At 39.3% G+C, this 18340-nt stretch overlaps 1 protein-coding gene across 15 annotated transcripts in view; it reads left to right on the top strand.

Moving 5' to 3' along the window:
- The window catches only part of CEP70 (centrosomal protein 70), a 109216-nt gene that overhangs the window by 2048 nt on the left and 88828 nt on the right, over positions 1 to 18340 (top strand). For 9 of the 15 annotated variants that reach the window (XR_005218025.1, XM_037844074.1, XM_037844081.1 and 6 more), the window contains exon 2: positions 5741 to 5847. The gene's annotated coding sequence lies outside the window, so the exon portion shown is untranslated. The other 6 variants (XM_037844009.1, XM_037844059.1, XM_037844002.1 and 3 more) reach the window with 3 other exon arrangements.

The raw sequence follows: 18340 nt of genomic DNA on the forward strand, positions 1-18340 counted from the left end.
CTTATATATACCATTGTTTCTAATTCTTACAGCAGCTAAAATGTTCCCCTCCATTTTGCCCAGCACCCCAAAACACTTCAGAAGTTTCAGGGCCAGGCTTATAGGATTCGAAAAGTTCATGCTTACAGGGCCTGTTATTAGGAAAGTATTTATTGTGCTGTAAGGAAAATCTAGGCCTAGTCTTAGAGGCCCAGGGAGCCCCTCTGCCCGGGGACTGCAGAATGCAGCAGAGGTCAGCTTACCTGAATAAGGTGCACCTGAGCCTGCATCCAGACTAAGGAAGGCAGTCCGTGATTCCTCAGGTGGCTTGGTTTGTGCCACTGTTTCCTGTTTGGGTATAGTTTCTGGGATATCTGGAATTGGATAAACATAACAGTTTGGTATGTGTGCCAGGGACCATGCTAGATGCTGGATAAAGTTTAATAAGACATGGTCCATGCTCCCTGAGGAATTCAACTTCTAGCATATAGATTCTAAGTCTAAAAGCTTTGTGAGTTGAAGATGCTTCAAGAATTCATCACCAAGAACTGTTAATTTTTGTTCTACTCGTTGTGGAGAGAAATCTGGTATTTGTAAACCCAAGAGAAAATTTGAGCCAGTTTAGAAGTTTAGAAATTGAAAGATATGTTTTAATTGCTATTGAAGGCAGTAATATATACTAGAAATTCAAAGCAAAGAAGAAAGTAGAAAGCTGAAATGATGCCATGCTTCAGATCTCAGCCTCAAAGATGCCTTCCTCACCACCTCCTGTTCTCTTCCTTCATACTTACAATTATATTCTTACTTGTATTTATTTCATATTTTTCTCCCCCCATTAGACAAACTGTAAGTTCTATGAGGGCAGGAACCATGTCTGGTTTTCTTAAAAAGTAAGACAACCACTGTAAACTTGGCATCTAGTTCAATCCCTGGTATTAACAAGTGCTCAGTACATTTTTATAAATGACAAAATGTTAAATGAGAGGTTAGAACAATTAGAACTTATCCTGGGTTGTCAGGGTACATAGAGAACTCATGAGAACACCACAGCAAGATGCTAAGCTAAAGACTGAACTTGGGTGCAGGGTCTTTTCCTTCTTCAGCAAAGAGAGATGCTGGAAAGGCCTTGATTGTCTATTAGAAGGGAATTCCTTTGAAGGGTAATACTTCCTCCCCTCCATTTGCCACAACAAAATTCCAGGAGCTAATGGGAGGGAGGCTCTATGGTTAGGAGATAGGGAGTAATCAGCCTTCTAGTGCTTTGAAGGACACTGTTTTTTGGTCATCTGTCTAGCATCCATGCTCTTCTCACCCCTTATAGGACTAGTTTCATTCAAGTAGCCATGTTTTCACCTTGTAACTTGTGACTCAAGGAGCACTGACTCACTGCCGATTCCAATTATGGGAACCCCTTTCCCTTCTGGATTTCAAGCTTAATCCATCTGTACTTTCCCCAGACAGTTACTGATCAGCAGGCAGGGTATTTATTTATCTGTGTATGACCTAATTGGCTCAATAAATCTGAAGGAAAGATTTTAGAGGGAAAAGAAAGCATGTGGTCCTATTGCTCCTATAGACAGCTAAAAATCACATTAGTATGAATTTAAAGCCTACCATGTCTACAGCAGAGCAGAGAGACTAACAGCAACTGAATAATTTGTTGACAATTCACCAACCACAAAGTCTGCCCTGCAGCTGGACTTCCTGTTATTTGATATAGTCAAAAACAGTTTGAATCAGGTTTTCTATTACTTGTGGTCAAAAGTGTCCTAACAAAGGATGTTTGGCCTCTTGGCCACAATTAAGGTGGCTACACTCAGAAAAGGGGGAAAGTCACCATATTTCCTGGATACAGTGAGGTCTTCGTGTTTTCAGAGTTGAAAATTAGAATCTGCCAACTATTGCTAATGTGAATACACAGGGATGGAAAGGACAGGGCTGAGGAGATGGGAACATGTTTGCACAGGGCAGACACAGGATCAAACTCACAGTGTGCCTGGAATAAGCTGAGTGTGGGCCTGAAAGTACTAAACCCTAAGAATTGTCACCCTGGGACCCCATTGTGAGGGAGGCCCATGGCTGATGCCAGCCCTGTTGGCCAATGTGGAACTTGCATCATTTGACCAATTGGAAAAAATGGGTTCTCAACAGTGACACTGTGTGGCTACAAGATGCAATTACAGTGAAACAGATGAGATCCTAGGCAGGCCTTTCTTCCAGGTCTGTGGCGATTGGATTGTCAATATAGGAATTTTTTGGATTGCTTAACGCCCTTTGAGTTTTTGAAAATGCTCGGCCAGGACCTTAGCTGTAGACTCTGAGTTTAATTAATCTGAGAAATAGATGATTGAACTGATTTCCTTTTGTGGAAAAAAAGAGCAGTTACCATATTTGTACACTGTGTGACAGTTTTTACCTTTGTATTAGGATGCAAGAAAATCAGACTTGCAGATGCCAAAACAAAAATATCTCTCAATTTAAACCCCTTTTTAGAACCTGTCAGTGGTTCCCCATCACCTCCCAGATCCTTAGCAAGCCTCACAAGGCCTTCCTCCCTTTGGCCTCTGTCTGCCTCTGATGATGCAACATACCCCTCAGCTTCCTCTGGAAGCCCTCAGTAAGTTTTATAGTATTTGCCAATGTTTTCGGATTTAGGTTTGTCGTTTCTGGAAGGGGATATATGACCTATGCCAAAAGGGCCCAGGTTTAATTATAACAAAAATAATTGAAAAAAAAAAATGGTAAGGTTTACTGAGCTCTTGTAAGCTAGGCACATCTCCATCCAGCCACATCTGGAGCCTGATATAGGGCCTGACACTGTAGGGATTTGGAAAATGTTGAATGGGAGGTGAAATGTTAATAAACATGTGTTAAGGGCCTCCAAATGTCTGGCAGAGCAGAGCTCAGCCGGGTCCTCTCAGCAAGAGCTCGCAGTCACCGGGGGTTGGGTCGGATGTATGGAGGAAGGCAGGTGGGAAAGGAGGGGAGGTTTTAAATGAATAGTTCTGAGATCATTCTGGTAAATGAGGCTCCACGTACGTGACAGAGTGCCTGCGAGCCAGTGCTCAAAGTGCGAGCGTACACTCATAGACACGGCTCACTCTTGTCTACGTTTGTTTACGGTAAGCCCCGCCCCATCAGCGGAGCCAACCGGAGGGCGCGAAACGGACCCAGCCTCCCTGCGCGGCGGGAGAGAATCGCTTGCCGCACGCGAAGGCCGGGTCGCGGCCGACGATTCCAGGCGCTCGGGCTCGATTGTCCGGCCTGCCAGGGCGGTGGTAACGGTCGCGGGGGCGGGGCCGGAGGCGGTCGAACCGGCCCCCGCTGGGCAGGCTGCTGGTGGGAGGCGGCGGCGGCTGAGGAAGGTGAGTGGCGCTCGGGTTCGCAGAGGCGCGGGGCGAGAGCCCCTCCCTGAAGCACCCCCGGAACTGGCCTTACCTGAGCCCTGCTGCGAGTGGTCAGACTAGAGCCACCTGGGACCGTGTCACACTAATGTAAGGGTTTGGAGATCTGACAACCGTGGTTCGAGTATCGGCTCCGCAGCCCTTTGATCTTTTGCCTTCTCATGTAACGTCTCGTCGCCTCAGTTTCTTCATTTGTATAACGAAGCTGGTAATTCTTTCCTTACATGGTGGTTGTGAGGCTTCTATGAGGCATAAGGGTTAAGCTTAGAATGATACCTGGCACAGACTAGAAATTTAGATAAGTTGTAGTTAATTGCTCCATCCACAAAACCCGCTCCAGTTTCCAGTATCTAGGTGTCTGAGAATGTTGCTTGGCTAGTGAAGAATCGGAGGAAAAGGGGAGGGAGAGACGCGGAGGGGGTGAGTAGGCCATTCTCCGGTTTATTAAGCATTTCGACAAAGAACGCTGTTAGAATTTTGACAGAATCACTTTGGGTAGACTTGACCTCCTGACAGTATTTTAGTCTTCCAGTCGGTTAGCATAGATGTTCCGCTTTATGCGGAAATGATGTGGAGCTGTGAGAGGGCTGAGACCCGGAACAAAGAGACCAACTAGAAGGAGTTCCTACTACCATTTTTTTTTAAACTAAATTAATATTAAACATTGTGCTGGCATTAACCATACTGGTTTCAATTCAGTGCATTAATGTTTTACTTTTCCTATTGTCAAGTGGGCCCAGGCCTCCGCTACCCCACCTTTAGTTGATTCGGGGTTTAGCCGACAGTTGCTGCTTCAAAGGGGGTAGAGGCGTGTTCTGACCCTTTGTATAACCTCTCTGGGGCAGATTAATTTGCCAGAGATGGCATCCAATCCTAACTCCATTTTCTAATTTTCTGTAGATTCAGTTCTTTCTTAGGAACATTAAACAGCAAGTTAGCATACCTTTAGAATAGTGATTTTGCGTTTAATAGAGAATTTGAAAGCATTGCATGTTCCATTTATTGCAGTAACGTGAAATACATACTTCCAGGGATTTTGGTGTTACTTACTTGACAAAGAACAGTTACTGACCATGGCTTGTTATTTCCACACACTCCCCACCCCCCAAAACTGGTGGGAAATAATTAATATTTGGTGCATATTGCAGAGGTTTCAAGTCTATAAATAGCATTTGACCAAAGGATTCATGGGAAACCAGTGCCAGAAGATACAGCCGTGTTTTACTTCTCTAAACTTGGCTTTCTAAGCTATAGACAGACCGACTCATCTTCCACCACCACACTTACAAGGCCCAACTTTAGGTGTGTGATGAGACTAATAGTTTCTGCCTTGGCCTTGGGAAGCATTTGTTCTCTTTCTGTGACTTTGAGAGTCCTAAACTGTGTCTTATCACATTCTGCAAACTCTTGGCTAAACACATTCACTTCACAGCATGAATCTCTAAAAAGGAGGGCTTGCTCATAGGTGGAAATGAGAGCATTTTCTTACTGCCTTTGCCATTTGTTTCAGGGATAGTCTGAGAGTGCTTCCGTTTAGTACCCTTGTGTTTTGATTTGCTAAACCTGTGGGAATGCAGTATACCGGAAATGGGTTGGCTTTTACAGTGGTGATTTATTAACTTAAAATTTACAGTTCATAGGCCAGGAAAATGTCCAAATGAAGGCATCAACAGGATGATACCTGGACTCTGAAGACAGGCTGCTGGCATCTGGGACATCTCTGTCACATGAGAATGCACATGGCTGGCATCTGCTGGGCCTCTGCTCTGGGTTTCATTGCTTTCAGCTTCTGGTTTCAGTGGCTTCTATGCGTCCTCTGGAGCTTTGCTCTCTGTAAGCACTCTTGGCTTTTTCTGTCCTTTATACTCTCATACAGGACTCCAGTAAAAAGGATTAAGACCCACCTTGAATGGGCTAGGTCACATCTCATTTGAAATAACCTAACCAACAAGTCCCACCCACAGTAGGTCTGCACCCACAGGAATGGATTAAAAGAACCTGACCTTTTCTGTGATACATAACGGTTTCAAACCAGCACACCTTGCAAAAGAGCATATTCTGCTTCTGAATCCAAAAAGTCAGAAAGCCAATCTTTTAACCATTAGTGGTATGTTGGACACCCAGCTAAATAATTCAACAAAGAGGGACAGGAAAGATAGAAGGGGGAAATAAGGAAAGGGAGAAAGCACATATTGGTGAGCTATGGAAGTTATTAGCAGTTGCTTCGGTTGTCCCAGCTTTAGTTCAGTGCTCAACTAGTACCACAGTTACCTGCTCTTGGTATAACACACAAGACCATTCTTACTAGGAGGTTGAATATTTCAAGATTTTGTTCTGTTTATCTTTTTGGAACCTAGATGACAATCAAGTGTCAAACCTGAAACTCATTGGGTAATCATTTCATCAAGATCAACTTGAATGAGCAGGTGAAAACTTTTTGCAAGAGGAATCTGCTGTGACTGAGGTATGTCTGATGGAAGATGACTTTCTACATGTTTGGGAGTTATAGTCAGGGAAGGGATCTAATATTCATTGACTACATACTAGATATATTACATATATTTTCTTTTGACCTCATGGTAATTCTATCAGGAAAGTGTTATTTCAAACTTAAGGAAACTGACTCTCAGGGAGGTTAAATGCTTAAGATAACACAGAAAGCTGGTCGCTAACTCTGATTACCACCTCAGTCTTGTTTTGTCTGCCAGGCCCTGATCTGTGTTCTTTCCAAATCTTTTCTCTCCCAATCTTCACAATAACCCTGTGAGCTTTCATTGTTCTCATTTTATGATGAGGAAATTGAGACAGAGATAGTAAATAGCATTTTTGCCTGGGCAGCAGAGTCTGTGATTTGAACCCAGGCATTCTGGCTACAGAGCTGCACCAGCTTTCCTTTGGTTTGTATTTCCTGTACTTCTCATTTTTTTTTTTTAATTTGCTTTTTTCCTGCGTTAAAAAAATTGTGATAACATATATACAGTATAAAAATTTCCCATCTTAACCATGAGTAAGCATACAATTCAGTGGGATTAATCACATTCACAAAGTTACATTACACTTAAAACCATCCATGACCAAAACTTTTCCGTCACTATAAACAGAAACCCTGCACCAATTATATATTAACTCCCCATTCCCCCTCTGCCCCTAACCACCCCTTAGAACCTGTAATATACTTTCTATGAATTTGCATATTTTACTTATTTTATTTAAGTGGAATCATACAATATCCTTTTGTGTCTGGCTTATTTCACTCTATATGATGTTGTAGCATCCATGTTGTAGCATGTATCTGAACTTCATTCCTTTTTATGGCTGAATAATATTACATTGTATGGATATGCAACATTTTGTTACCCATTCAACTGTTGATGGACGTGGGTTGCTTTCACCTTTTGGCTATTGTGAATAATGCTGCTATGAACATTGCTGTACAAATACCTGTTTAAGTCAATTGCTTTCATTTTTTTGGAAGAGTTTGGGAAGAACTGATGTTAATTTTTCCTTGAATGTTTGGTAAAATTCACTGGTGAAACCATCTGGACCTGGACTTTTCCTTGTTGGGAGGTTTTTGATTAATTCAATGTCTTTTCTTGTTATTTGTCTTTTGAGATCTTCTATTAATTCTTGAGTCAATTTAGGTTATTTGTGTAATTCTAGGTATTTGTGCATTTCATCTAGGTTATCTAATTTGTTGGTGTACAGTTGTTCATGGTATCCTCTCATAATCTCTTTTATTTCTGTGAGATTGGTAGTAATGTCTCCTTTCATTTTTTATTTTTATTTCCATCCTCTCCAGTCTAGCTAAAGGTTTGCCAATTTTATTAATTTTTTTCAAAAAACCAACTTTTAATTTTGTTGATCCTATATTTTTAAATTCTCATTTTTATTTCTCTCTGCTCTAGACTTTATTATTTCTTTCTGCTTGCTCTGGGTTTAGTGTGCTTACATTTCCTCATTCTTCCAGGAGTGATATTATGTTGCTAATTTGAGATCTCCTATTTTAATGTAGGCATTTAGAGAATAAATTTCCCTATGAGCACTGCCTTTGCTGCATCCTGTAAGTTTTGGTATGTTGTGTTTTTGTTTTATTTGTCTCAAGATAATTTCCTAAATTACCTTGAGATTTCTTCTTTTACTCATTGATTGTTTAAGAATGTACTGCTTAATTTCCACATATTTGTGAATTTTCCAGTTCTCCCTCTGTTACTGATTTCTAGCATCATTCCACTGTGGTTGGAGGAGATATTTTCTATGATTCCAATCTTTTTAAATTTGTGACTCAATGTGGAACCTAACACATGGTCTCTCCTAGACAATGGTCCAGGTGCACCTGAGAAGAATGTGTGTTCTTCTGTTTTGGGGTGAAGTGTTCTATATATGACTATTAGGTCTATTTTGTTTATAGTATCATTCAAGTCTTGTATTTCATTATTTATCTTCTATCTAGATGTTCTATCCTTTAATGAATTCTCCTACTATTAATGTAGAATGATCTATTTATTCCTTCAAATCTGTCAATATTTGGTTTATATAGTGTGGGACTCTATTGTTGGGTATATATATGTTTAGACTGGTTACATCATCATGATGAGTTGAGCCTTTTATCGGTATAAAGCGTCCTTATTTGTCCTTTTTAACAGGTTTCTTAAAACTCTTAATTTTAAAATACTTTCAAACTTACAGGACAGTTAAAAAATAACACAAACTCCAGAGGACTCCAACATACTCCTACCCCTTCAGATACCAGTCTGTCAATTTTAATATTTAGCCACATTTGTCATATCTACCTTCCTTCCTTCCTTCCTTCCTTCCTGTCTATCCATTTTCTAAGCACTTCAGTGTAGGTTGAACAGTCAATACTGCCACATACATTTCCTAATAACAAGAATATCATTATGTAATCACCTTCAGTGCAGTTATCAAGTTTAAGAAATTTAACATTGATAAACAGCTTACAGTCTATATTCCGTTTTTTCTGTATGTCTCAATATAATGTCTCCTTGAGCCTTTTCTCCTCCCTTATTAAATCCCATCCAGGATTATGTATTACATTTAATTGTCATTGTCTCTTTAGTTCCTCACTTTTTAAACAAATTTTTTTAATTGTGGGGTCATATATACCATACAAACTTTCCTATCTCAACCAACCCCAATCATACCCTTCAGTGGGATCAGTCACCTTCACAATATTACAGTATCCTCACCACCTTCCTTACTAAAACTTTCCATCTTACCAGACAGAAACCCTATAACATTATGCATTAAATCTCCATTCCCTTGCCCTCCCACCCCTGGTAAACTGTACTGTAATTTCTTTCTCTATGAGTGTATGTATACCTGATATTTTCTTTGTAGTTACCTTGGGGCTTAAATATAACCTCCTAAATCTATAACAACCTTGTTTGCTGTGATACTGCCTTAACTTCAATACTATATGCAAACTATGTTTGTATACCCATTTATCCCCCCATTTTTATATAGTTCTTGCCACCAATTACATGTTTATACATTGATTCTAAAACCCTAGATTAATCATTACATTTTATGATTTTCCCTATTAGATCCTGTAAGAAGTAAAAAGAGAAATTACAAGCCAAAAATATAATAGTACTGATATCTATATTTATCCATGTTGTTACCCTTATTGAAAATCATTATTTCTTCATGTGGCTTCAGTCTATTGTCCTTTCCTTTTAACCTGATGTACTCTCTTTGGCATCTCTTGTGGGGCTGCTGTAGTGGTGAGAGACTTTCTCAGCTTTGGTTTATCTGGGAATGTCTTAATCTTTTCCTCATTTTTGAAAGACACTTTCGCCAGTTAGAGAATTCTTGGTTTACAATTTTTTTTTTCAGCACTTTAAATATTTCGTTCCACTACTTTCTTGCCTTCATGGTTTCCAGTGAGAAACTGGCACTTAATCTTATTGATGCTTAATTGTATGTGATACATTGCTTCTCTCTTGCAACTTGCAGCTTTATTTCTTTATCTTTAGCATTTGACATTTTGATTATTATATGCTACAGTGTGGGTCTACTTGGGTTTAACCTGTTTGGAGTTGATTGAGCATCTTGGATATGTATATTCATGTATTTCATTAAACTTGGGAAGTTTTCATCCATTATTTCTTTGAATATTCTGTCTTCCCCTTTCTCTCTTCTCTTTCTGGGATTCCCGCAATGCTCAACTGCCTTATCTTCAAGTTTTCTGATTCCTTCTTCCACCAGCTCCAATTTGTTGTTGAATAGCTCTAGGGAGTTTTTATTTTGTTACCATGTTCTTCAACTCTGTTTGGTTCCTTTTCATAATTTCCGTCTCTCTACTGATGTTTTATTTGTGTTCATCTGTCATTTCCTAATTTCTTTGAGTTCTTTGTCCACATTTTCTTTTGGCTTTTTGAGCATGTTTTGGACCATTTTATTGTCTGGTGTATGCCTGGTCTGGCCCACTTCTTTGATGGTTTCTAATACTTTACTCTTCTCCTTTGCATGCACCATCACTTCCTATTTCTTTGTATGTTTAGTGACCCTTTTGTTGAAATTCGGACATTTTGATATCTTATTGTGTTATCACTGGAATTTGGAACACTGGTGTGCAAATATCTGTTCAAGTCCCAGCTTTCAAATATTTTTGGTATATTCCTAGGGGATTACCAGGTCATTTAGAATCCTATACTTACCTTTCTGAGGAACCGCTGAACTGTCTTTCACAGTGACTTCACCATTTTACATTCTTATCAACAATGAATTAGTGTTCCTATTTCTCCACATCCTCTTCAACATTTGTACTTTTCTGTTTTTTAAATAGTAGGCATTCTAGTGGCTGTGAAATGGTATCTCATAGTTCTGATTCGCCTTTCCCTAGTGGCTGATGATGTTGAGCATCTTTCCATTTGCTTTTTGGCCATTTGTTTATCTTCTTTGGAGAGATGTCTATTTAAGTCTTTTGCCCACTTTTGAATTAGGTTGTTTGTATTTTTATTGTTGAGTTGTAGGATTTATTTATATATTCTGGCTGTTAAACCTTTATCAGATATGTGGTTTCCAAATACTTTCTCCCATTGAGTAGGTTATCTTTTATTTTTGTGAAAAGTCCTTGATTCAGAAAAGGTCCTTTTTGTCTATTTTTTCTTTTTTTTGCCTGCGCTTTGAGTATAGAGTCTAAGAAACCACTGTCTTAACACAAAACCCTGAAGATGCTTCCTTATGTTTTCCTCTAGTGGTCTTATAGTCCTGGTTCTTACATTTAGGCCTTTGATCCATTTTGAGTTAATTTTTGTATATGGTATGAGATAAGGATCCCCCTTCATGGTTTTGCATATGGATATCCAGTTCTCCCAGCACCATTTGTTGAAGAGACCATTCTTTCCCAATTGAGAAAACTTGGCACCTTTGTCAAAAATCAGTTGGTCATAGATGTGAAGGTCTGTTTCTGAACTTTCAATTCATTTCCATTGGTCTATATATCTGTTCTTGTACCAGTACCATGCTGTATTGACCACTGTAGCTTTGTGATAAGTTTTAAAGTTGGGAAGTGTGAGTCCTCTAACTTCGTTCTTTTTCAAGTATGTTTTGGCTATTCAGGGCCCCTAACCCTTTTAAATGAATTTGATGACTGACTTCCATTTCTACAAAGAACGCTGTTAGAATTTTCATAGAATCACTTTAGATAGACTTGACCTCCTGACAATATTTAGTCTTCCAATCCATTAGCATAGATGTTCTTCCATTTATTTAGATCTTCTTTGATTTCTTTTAGCAATATTTTGTAGTTTTCCACATGTAAGTCCTTTACATCCTTGGTCACACTTGTTCCTAGATATTTGACTCTTTTAGTTGCATTTCTAAATGGAATTTTTTCCCTTAATGTTCTCCTCATATTGTGCATTACTAGTAAATGGAAGCACTACTGATTTTGGAGTGTTGATCTTGTATCCTACTGCATTGCTGAATTCATTTATTAGCTCTAATAGCTTAGCTATTAGATTCAGATTTTTTTGTTCTTTCTATATACAGGATCATGTCATCTGCAAAGCAAGAACATTTTACTTCTTCCTTTTTAATTTGGATGCCTTTTATTTCTTTTCCTTGCCTGATTGCTCTGTCTAGAATTTCCAGTAAAATACTGAAGAGTGGTGACAGTAGGCATCCATGTCTTTTTCCAGATCTTAAAGGGAAAGCTTTCAGTCTTTCACCATTGACTATGATGTTAGTTGTGGGTTTTTCATATATGCCTTTTATCATGTTAAGGAAGTTTCCTTCTATTCGTAATCTTCAACATGCTTTTATCAAGAAAGGATGCTGGATTTTGTCAAATGCCTTTTTTGCATTGAATGAGAAGATTGTGGGTTTTTTTTTTCCCTTTGTTCTGTTAATATGGTATATTACATTAATTGATTTTCTTATGTTGAACCACCCTTGCATACCTGGTATAAATCCCACTTGATCATGGTGTATAATTATTTTAATGTGCTTTTGGATTCAGTTTGCTGGCTTTGATTGAGGATTTTTGCATCTATATGCCTAAGAGATATTGGTCTGTAATTACTTTTCTTGTGGTATCTTTATCTGGCTTTCGTATGAGGATGATGTTGGCCTCGTAGAATGAATTAGGTAATGTTCCCTGTTCAGTTTTTTGGAAGGGTTTGAGCAGGGTTGATATTAATTCGTCTTGGAATGATTGGTACAATTCACCTCTGTAGTTCTCCATTCCTGGGCTTTTCTTTTTGGGGAGGTTTTTCTCTTTGCTTGTAGTTGGTCTGTTGAGATCTTCTATTTCTTCTAGAGTCAGTATAGTTTGTATGTTTCTAGGAATTTGTCCATTTCATCTAGGCTGTTTAATTTATTGTCATGCAGTTGCTGATAATACCCTCTTGTGCAAGTTTGGATATTTTTATGTCCCCCAGAAAAGCCATATTCTTTAATACAGTCTTGGGGGGGGGCAGACTGATTAGTCTGTTGATTAGGTTGGAACCTCTGATAGAATTATTTCCATGGAGGTGTGTACCCCACCCATTCTGGGTGGGTCTTGGTTAGTTCACTGGACTACTTATATGCAAGATATCAGTCTTTTGTCAGATACATGGTTTCCAAAGATTTTTTCCCATTGAGTTGGCTGCCTCTTTACCTTTTTGAGAAATTCCTTTGACGTACAGAAACTTCTAAGCTTGAGGAGTTCCCATTTATCTATTTTTTCTTTTGTTGCTTGTGCTTTGGGTGTAAGGTCTAGGAAGTGGCCGCCTAATACAAGGTCTTGAAGATGTTTTCCTACATTATCTTCTAGGAGTTTTATGGTACTTTCTTTTACATTGAGATCTTTGGTCCATTTTGAGTTAATTTTTGTGTAGGGTGTGAGGTAGGGGTCCTCTTTCATTCTTTTGGATATGGATATCCAACTCTCCCAGCCCCATTTGTTGAAAAGACCGTTATGACCCAGTTCAGTGATTTTGAGGGCCTTATCAAAGATCAGTCGGCCATAGATCTGGGGGTCTATCTCCGAATTCTCAATTCGATTCCATTGATCTATATGTCTGTCTTTGTGCCAGTACCATGCTGTTTTGACAACTGTGGCTGTATAATAAGCTTCAAAGTCAGGGAGTGTAAGACCTCCCACTTCGTTTTTCTTTTTTAGAGTGTCTTTAGCAATTTGAGGCATCTTCCCTTTCCAAATAAATTTGATAACTAGCTTTTCCAAGTCTGCAAAGTAGGTTGTTGGAATTTTGATTGGGATTGCATTGAATCTGTAGATGAGTTTGGGTAGAATTGACATCTTAGTGACATTTAGCCTTCCTGTCCATGAACATGGAATATTTTTCCATCTTTTAAGGTCCCCTTCTATTTCTTTTAATAGAGTTATGTAGTTTTCTTTGTATACATCTTTGGTTAAGTTTATTCCTAAGCACTTGATTTTTTTAGTTGCTATTGAAAATGGTATCTTTTTCTTGAGTGTCTCTTCAGTTTGTTCATTTCTAGCCTATAGAAACATTACTGACTTATGTGCATTAACCTTGTATCCCGCTACTTTGCTAAATTTGTTTATTAGCTCTAGTAGCTGTATTGTCGATTTCTCAGGGTTTTCCAGATATAAGATCATATCATCTGCAAACAATGACAGTTTTACTTCTTCCTTTCCAATTTGGATGCCTTTTATTTCTTTGTCTTGCCGGATTGCCCTGGCTAGCACTTCCAGCAGAGTGTTGGATAACAGTGGTGATAGTGGGCATCCTTGTCTTGTTCCTGATCTTAGAGGAAGGCTTTCAGTCTCTCACCATTGAGTACTATGCTGGCTGTGTGTTTTTCATATATGCTCTTTATCATATTGAGGAAGTTTCCTTCAATTCCTACCTTTTGAAGTGTTTTTATCAAAAAGGGATGCTGGATTTTGTCAAATGCTTTTTCAGCATCTATTGAGATGATCATTTGATTTTTCCCTTTTGATTTGTTAATGTGTTGTAATACATTGATAGATTTTCTTATGTTGAACCATCCTTGCATGCCTGGAATGAACCCCACTTGGTCATGGTGTATGATTTTTTTACCGTGTCTTTGGATTCGATTTGCAAATATTTTGTAGAGGATTTTTGCTTCTATATTCATTAGGGAGATTGGCCGGTAGTTTTCCTTTTTTGTAGCATCTTTGCCTGGGTTTGTTATCAGATTGATGTTAGCTTCATAAAATGAGTTAGGTAGTGTTCCATTTTCTTCAATGTTTTGAAAGAGTTTAAGTAAGATTGGTATCAGTTCTTTTTGGAAAGTTTGGTAGAATTTCCCTGTGAAGCCATCTGGCCCTGGGCATTTATTTGTGGGAAGCTTTTTGATGACTGCTGGGATCTCTCTGCTTGTGATGGGTTCATTGAGGTCTTCTATTTCTTCTCTGGTCAGTCTAGGTTGTTCATATGTTTCCAGGAAATTGTCCATTTCCTCTACATTATCCAGTTTGTTGCCATACAGTTGTTCATAGTATTCTCTTATAATTTTTTTAATTTCCTTGGGATCTGCAGTAATGTCACCTTCCTCATTCGTTATTTTGTTTATATGGGTCTTCTCTCTTTTTGATTTTGTCAGTCTAGCTAGGGGCTTGTCAATCTTGTTGATCTTCTCAAAGAACCAACTTTTGGTGTTATTTATCCTCTCTATTGTTTTCTTGTTCTCTATGTCATTTATTTCTGCTTTAATCCTTGTTATTTCTTTTCTTGTACTTGGTTTAGGATTGGTTTGCTGTTCATTTTCTAGCTTCTTCAGTTGATCCATTAGTTCTTTGATTTTGGCTCTTTCTTCCTTTTTAATATATGCTTTTAGTGCTATAAATTTCTCCGTCAGTACCGCTTTTGCTGCATCCCATAGGTTTTGGTATGTTGTGTTCTCATTTTCATTCATCTCTACATATTCAGCAATTTCTCTTGCTATTTCTTCTTTAACCGACTGATTGTTTAGGAGTATGTTGTTTAACCTCCAGGTATTTGTGAATTTTCTAAGTCTCTGATGGTTATTGACTTCTAATTGTATTCCATTGTGGTCAGAGAATGTGCTTTGAATAATTTCAATCTTTTTAAATTTATTGAGCCTTGTTTTATGTCCCAGCATATGATCTATTTTGGAGAAAGTTCCGTGAGCACTAAAGAAGTATGTGTATCCTGGTGATTTGGGATGTAATGTTCTATATATGTCTGTTAAATCCAATTCATTTATCAGATTGTTTAGGTTTTCAATTTCCTTATTGGTCTTCTGTCTGGTTGATCTATCTGTAGGAGAGAGTGATGTATTGAAGTCTCCCACAATTATTGTGGAAACATCTATTGCTTCCTTTTGTTTTGTCAGTGTTTCTCTCATGTATTTTGTGGCACCTTGATTGGGTGCATAAACATTTATGATTGTTATTTCTTCTTGTTGAATTGCCCCTTTTATTAGTATGTAGTGACTTTCTTTGTCTCTCAAAACATCCCTGCGTTTAAAGTCTATTTTATCTGAGATAAATATTGCTACACCTGCTTTCTTTTGGCTGTAGCTTGCATGAAATATTTTTTCCATCCTTTCACTTTCAATTTCTTTGTGTCCCTCTGTCTAAGATGAGTCTCTTGTATGCAGCATATTGATGGTTCATTTTTTTTGATCCATTCTGCGATTCTATATCTTTTAATTGGGGAGTTTAATCCATTTACATTCAATGTTATAACCATGAAGGCATTTCTTGAATCAGCCATCTTATCCTTTGGTTTATGTTTGTCATATATATTTTTCCGTCTCTCTATTAATATCCTTTAATGTACCCATACCGAATCTCTTTAGTACTGAACCTTTCTCCAAGTCTCTCTCTCCTTTCTTTGTTTCTCTGTCTCTAGGGCTCCGTTTAGTATCTCCAGTAGGGCAGGTCTCTTGTTAGTAAATTCTCTCAGCATTTGTTCGACTGTGAAAAATTTAAGCTCTCCCTCAAATTTGAAGTAGAGGTTTGCTGGGTAATGTATTCTTGGTTGGAAATTTTTCTCACTCAGAATTTTAAATATGTCGTGCCACTGCCTTCTCACCTCCGTGGTGGCTGCTGAGTAGTCACTACTTATTCTTATGCTGTTTCCTTTATATGTGGTGAATTGCTTTTCTCTTGCTGCTTTCAGAACTTGCTCCTTCTCTTCCGTATTTGACAGTGTGATCAGAATATGTCTTGGCATGGGTTTGTTTGGATTTATTCTGTTTGGAGTTCTCTGGGCATTTATGATTTATGGTGTTTAGAAGATTTGGGACGTTTTCCCCAACAATTTCTTTGAATACTGTTCCTAGACCTTTACCCTTTTCTTCTCCTTCTGGAACACCAATAAGTCTTATATTAGGACGTTTTATATTATCTATTATATCCCTGAGGTCCATTTCGATTTTTTTGATTTTTTCCCCCATTCTTTCTTTTGTGCTTTCATTTTCCATTCTGTCATCTTCCAGGTCACTGATTCATTGTTCAACTTCCTCTAGTCTTGTCCTGTGAGTATCCAAAATCTTTTTAATGTGGTCAACAATTTCTTTAATTTCCGTAAGATCATCTATTTTTTTATTTAGTCTTGCAGTGTCTTCTTTATGCTCTTCTAGGGTCTTCTTGATGTCCTTTATATCCTGTGCCATGGTCTCGTCGTTCATCTTTAGTTCTTTGATTAGTTGCTCTAGGTACTATGTCTCTTCTGATCTTTTGATTTGGATGCTTGGGCTTGGGTTATCCATATCGTCTGGTTTTTCCATATGCTTTAAAATTTTCTGTTGTTTTTGGCCTCTTGGCATTTGCTTAACTTGATAGGTTTTTTTTTAGGATTTGTATACCAGTTGAAATCCTTATCTCTAATTTGTCAGATCTACAGCTTCGTGGAGTACACTTTCTCTAACCAGCAGGTGGCGTCCACGAGCCACCTGTTCCCCTCAAGTCAGTTCTCCCCTGCTTTGCCTCTTTGGTGAGTCGGGGAGTAAGTCTTGTGGGGTCCAATTGGTGTACCAAGCTTGCGTGTGTAGTTGATGTTGCCCGCCCTGTATAAGGGGCCTGTGTTTGGGCGGTCAGGGGGGGGAGGGGGGCGGCTCTAACAATCAAATGTCCCTGGTGTTCCTGGAGTTTTAAAGCTGCTGCAATAGTCTAATCCTTCAGTTCAGTCCTGCCACAGTTTGTCTCTGCCACTGACCCACAAGTCCTTGGTATTGGCGTGTGGCTTCTGAGACTTGCGAGTGGGTCCCTCTTCCAGGCCTTGCACCCCCTGGTCCTCTGTTGAGGGATGAGTGTGCTATGTCACAGGTGAGTGCCGTCCCCCCAGGGTGGTTCTGAGCTGCCAGTCTGTGTAGGGAGGCTCCCAGTCTGCTGAGATGATGTCTGAATGGGGCTTGTTAATTCACACTGCTCCACCTTCCCAACTCTGGGACAACCAGCTGAGGGTGCAGGGAAGCTAATGTCCACGCCCAATTTTGTGGTGTATGCATGTTATTGGAAGCACTTCCGTCACACTCAGTTGTCTGGGGTAGCTCTGGGCTATGGGGCTGGCGATGGACATGAGTGTTTCCTGTCCACCAGGATGATGGCTGTGAGCGGACGCCCCCCTTTTCTTGGGAAATTGTGGTGTTTAGTGAATTTTCTCAGCCACTGAATTATTGCCTTTTGTCTCAGAGCTCTTTTAGTTCTGCTCTTGTCTTGACCTGCCCAAATTGCAAGTCTTTAAGGCTTTCTGTATTGGGCTTCTTAATTGTTTTGGAAAAAGAAAAAAAGATTAAAAAAAAAGAAAAAAAGGGCCCTCCTGGCAGATCTAATGGGTTATTGAAATGCTAATAGACAAAGCGATTAGGGCTATTAAGGAAAGATCCAGAGGGCAGAGAGATCAGTTTTTCTTCGGGATTTGCGTATGAGCCTCAGAGCCTGAGCTCTGCCCTTCCCCTTTCTATGTACACCAGAACTCCAAAAAGCCTCCGCTTTTATTTTTGAGTTTTTCTTGCTGTTTTTTGCTATGCCTGTCTCCTCTCTGCTGGGCTGGCTGCTCTCAGATTCTCTGGTGTCTGGTCTCAGTCTATCTATAGTTGGAGTCTGGATCAGTAGAAATGAGTTTCTGATAAGAGCTGCCACTGAAGTTCTCCCTTCTCCTTCCCAGCGCTGACGGCCCCTCCTCCCACGGGACTGAGCCTGGTAGGGAGGGGCACCGGTCCCCTGGCCGCAAAAACTTATAGACTTTGCTGATCTCAGCAGTTCCACGTTTTCATGAGTGTTGTATGAAGTATACCCAAAGTCAGATTGCTCTGCGGTCTCTAGTCCACACAGTTCCTGGCTTTCTACCTACTTCCCTGAAGGAGTAACTAAAACATACACCTCACCAATTCGCCATCTTGCCCCACCCCCTCCTTTGATTTTTATATCATATCTTTTTTGTCTATTTTTTCCTTTATCACAGCCTCCTTTTCTGTATAGTTGATTTTTTGTGATGTATCTGATTGATGTCCTCATTTCTGTTTCT

Source organism: Choloepus didactylus, chromosome 1 (assembly GCF_015220235.1).
Source record: "Choloepus didactylus isolate mChoDid1 chromosome 1, mChoDid1.pri, whole genome shotgun sequence".
Lineage (NCBI taxonomy): Eukaryota > Metazoa > Chordata > Mammalia > Pilosa > Megalonychidae > Choloepus > Choloepus didactylus.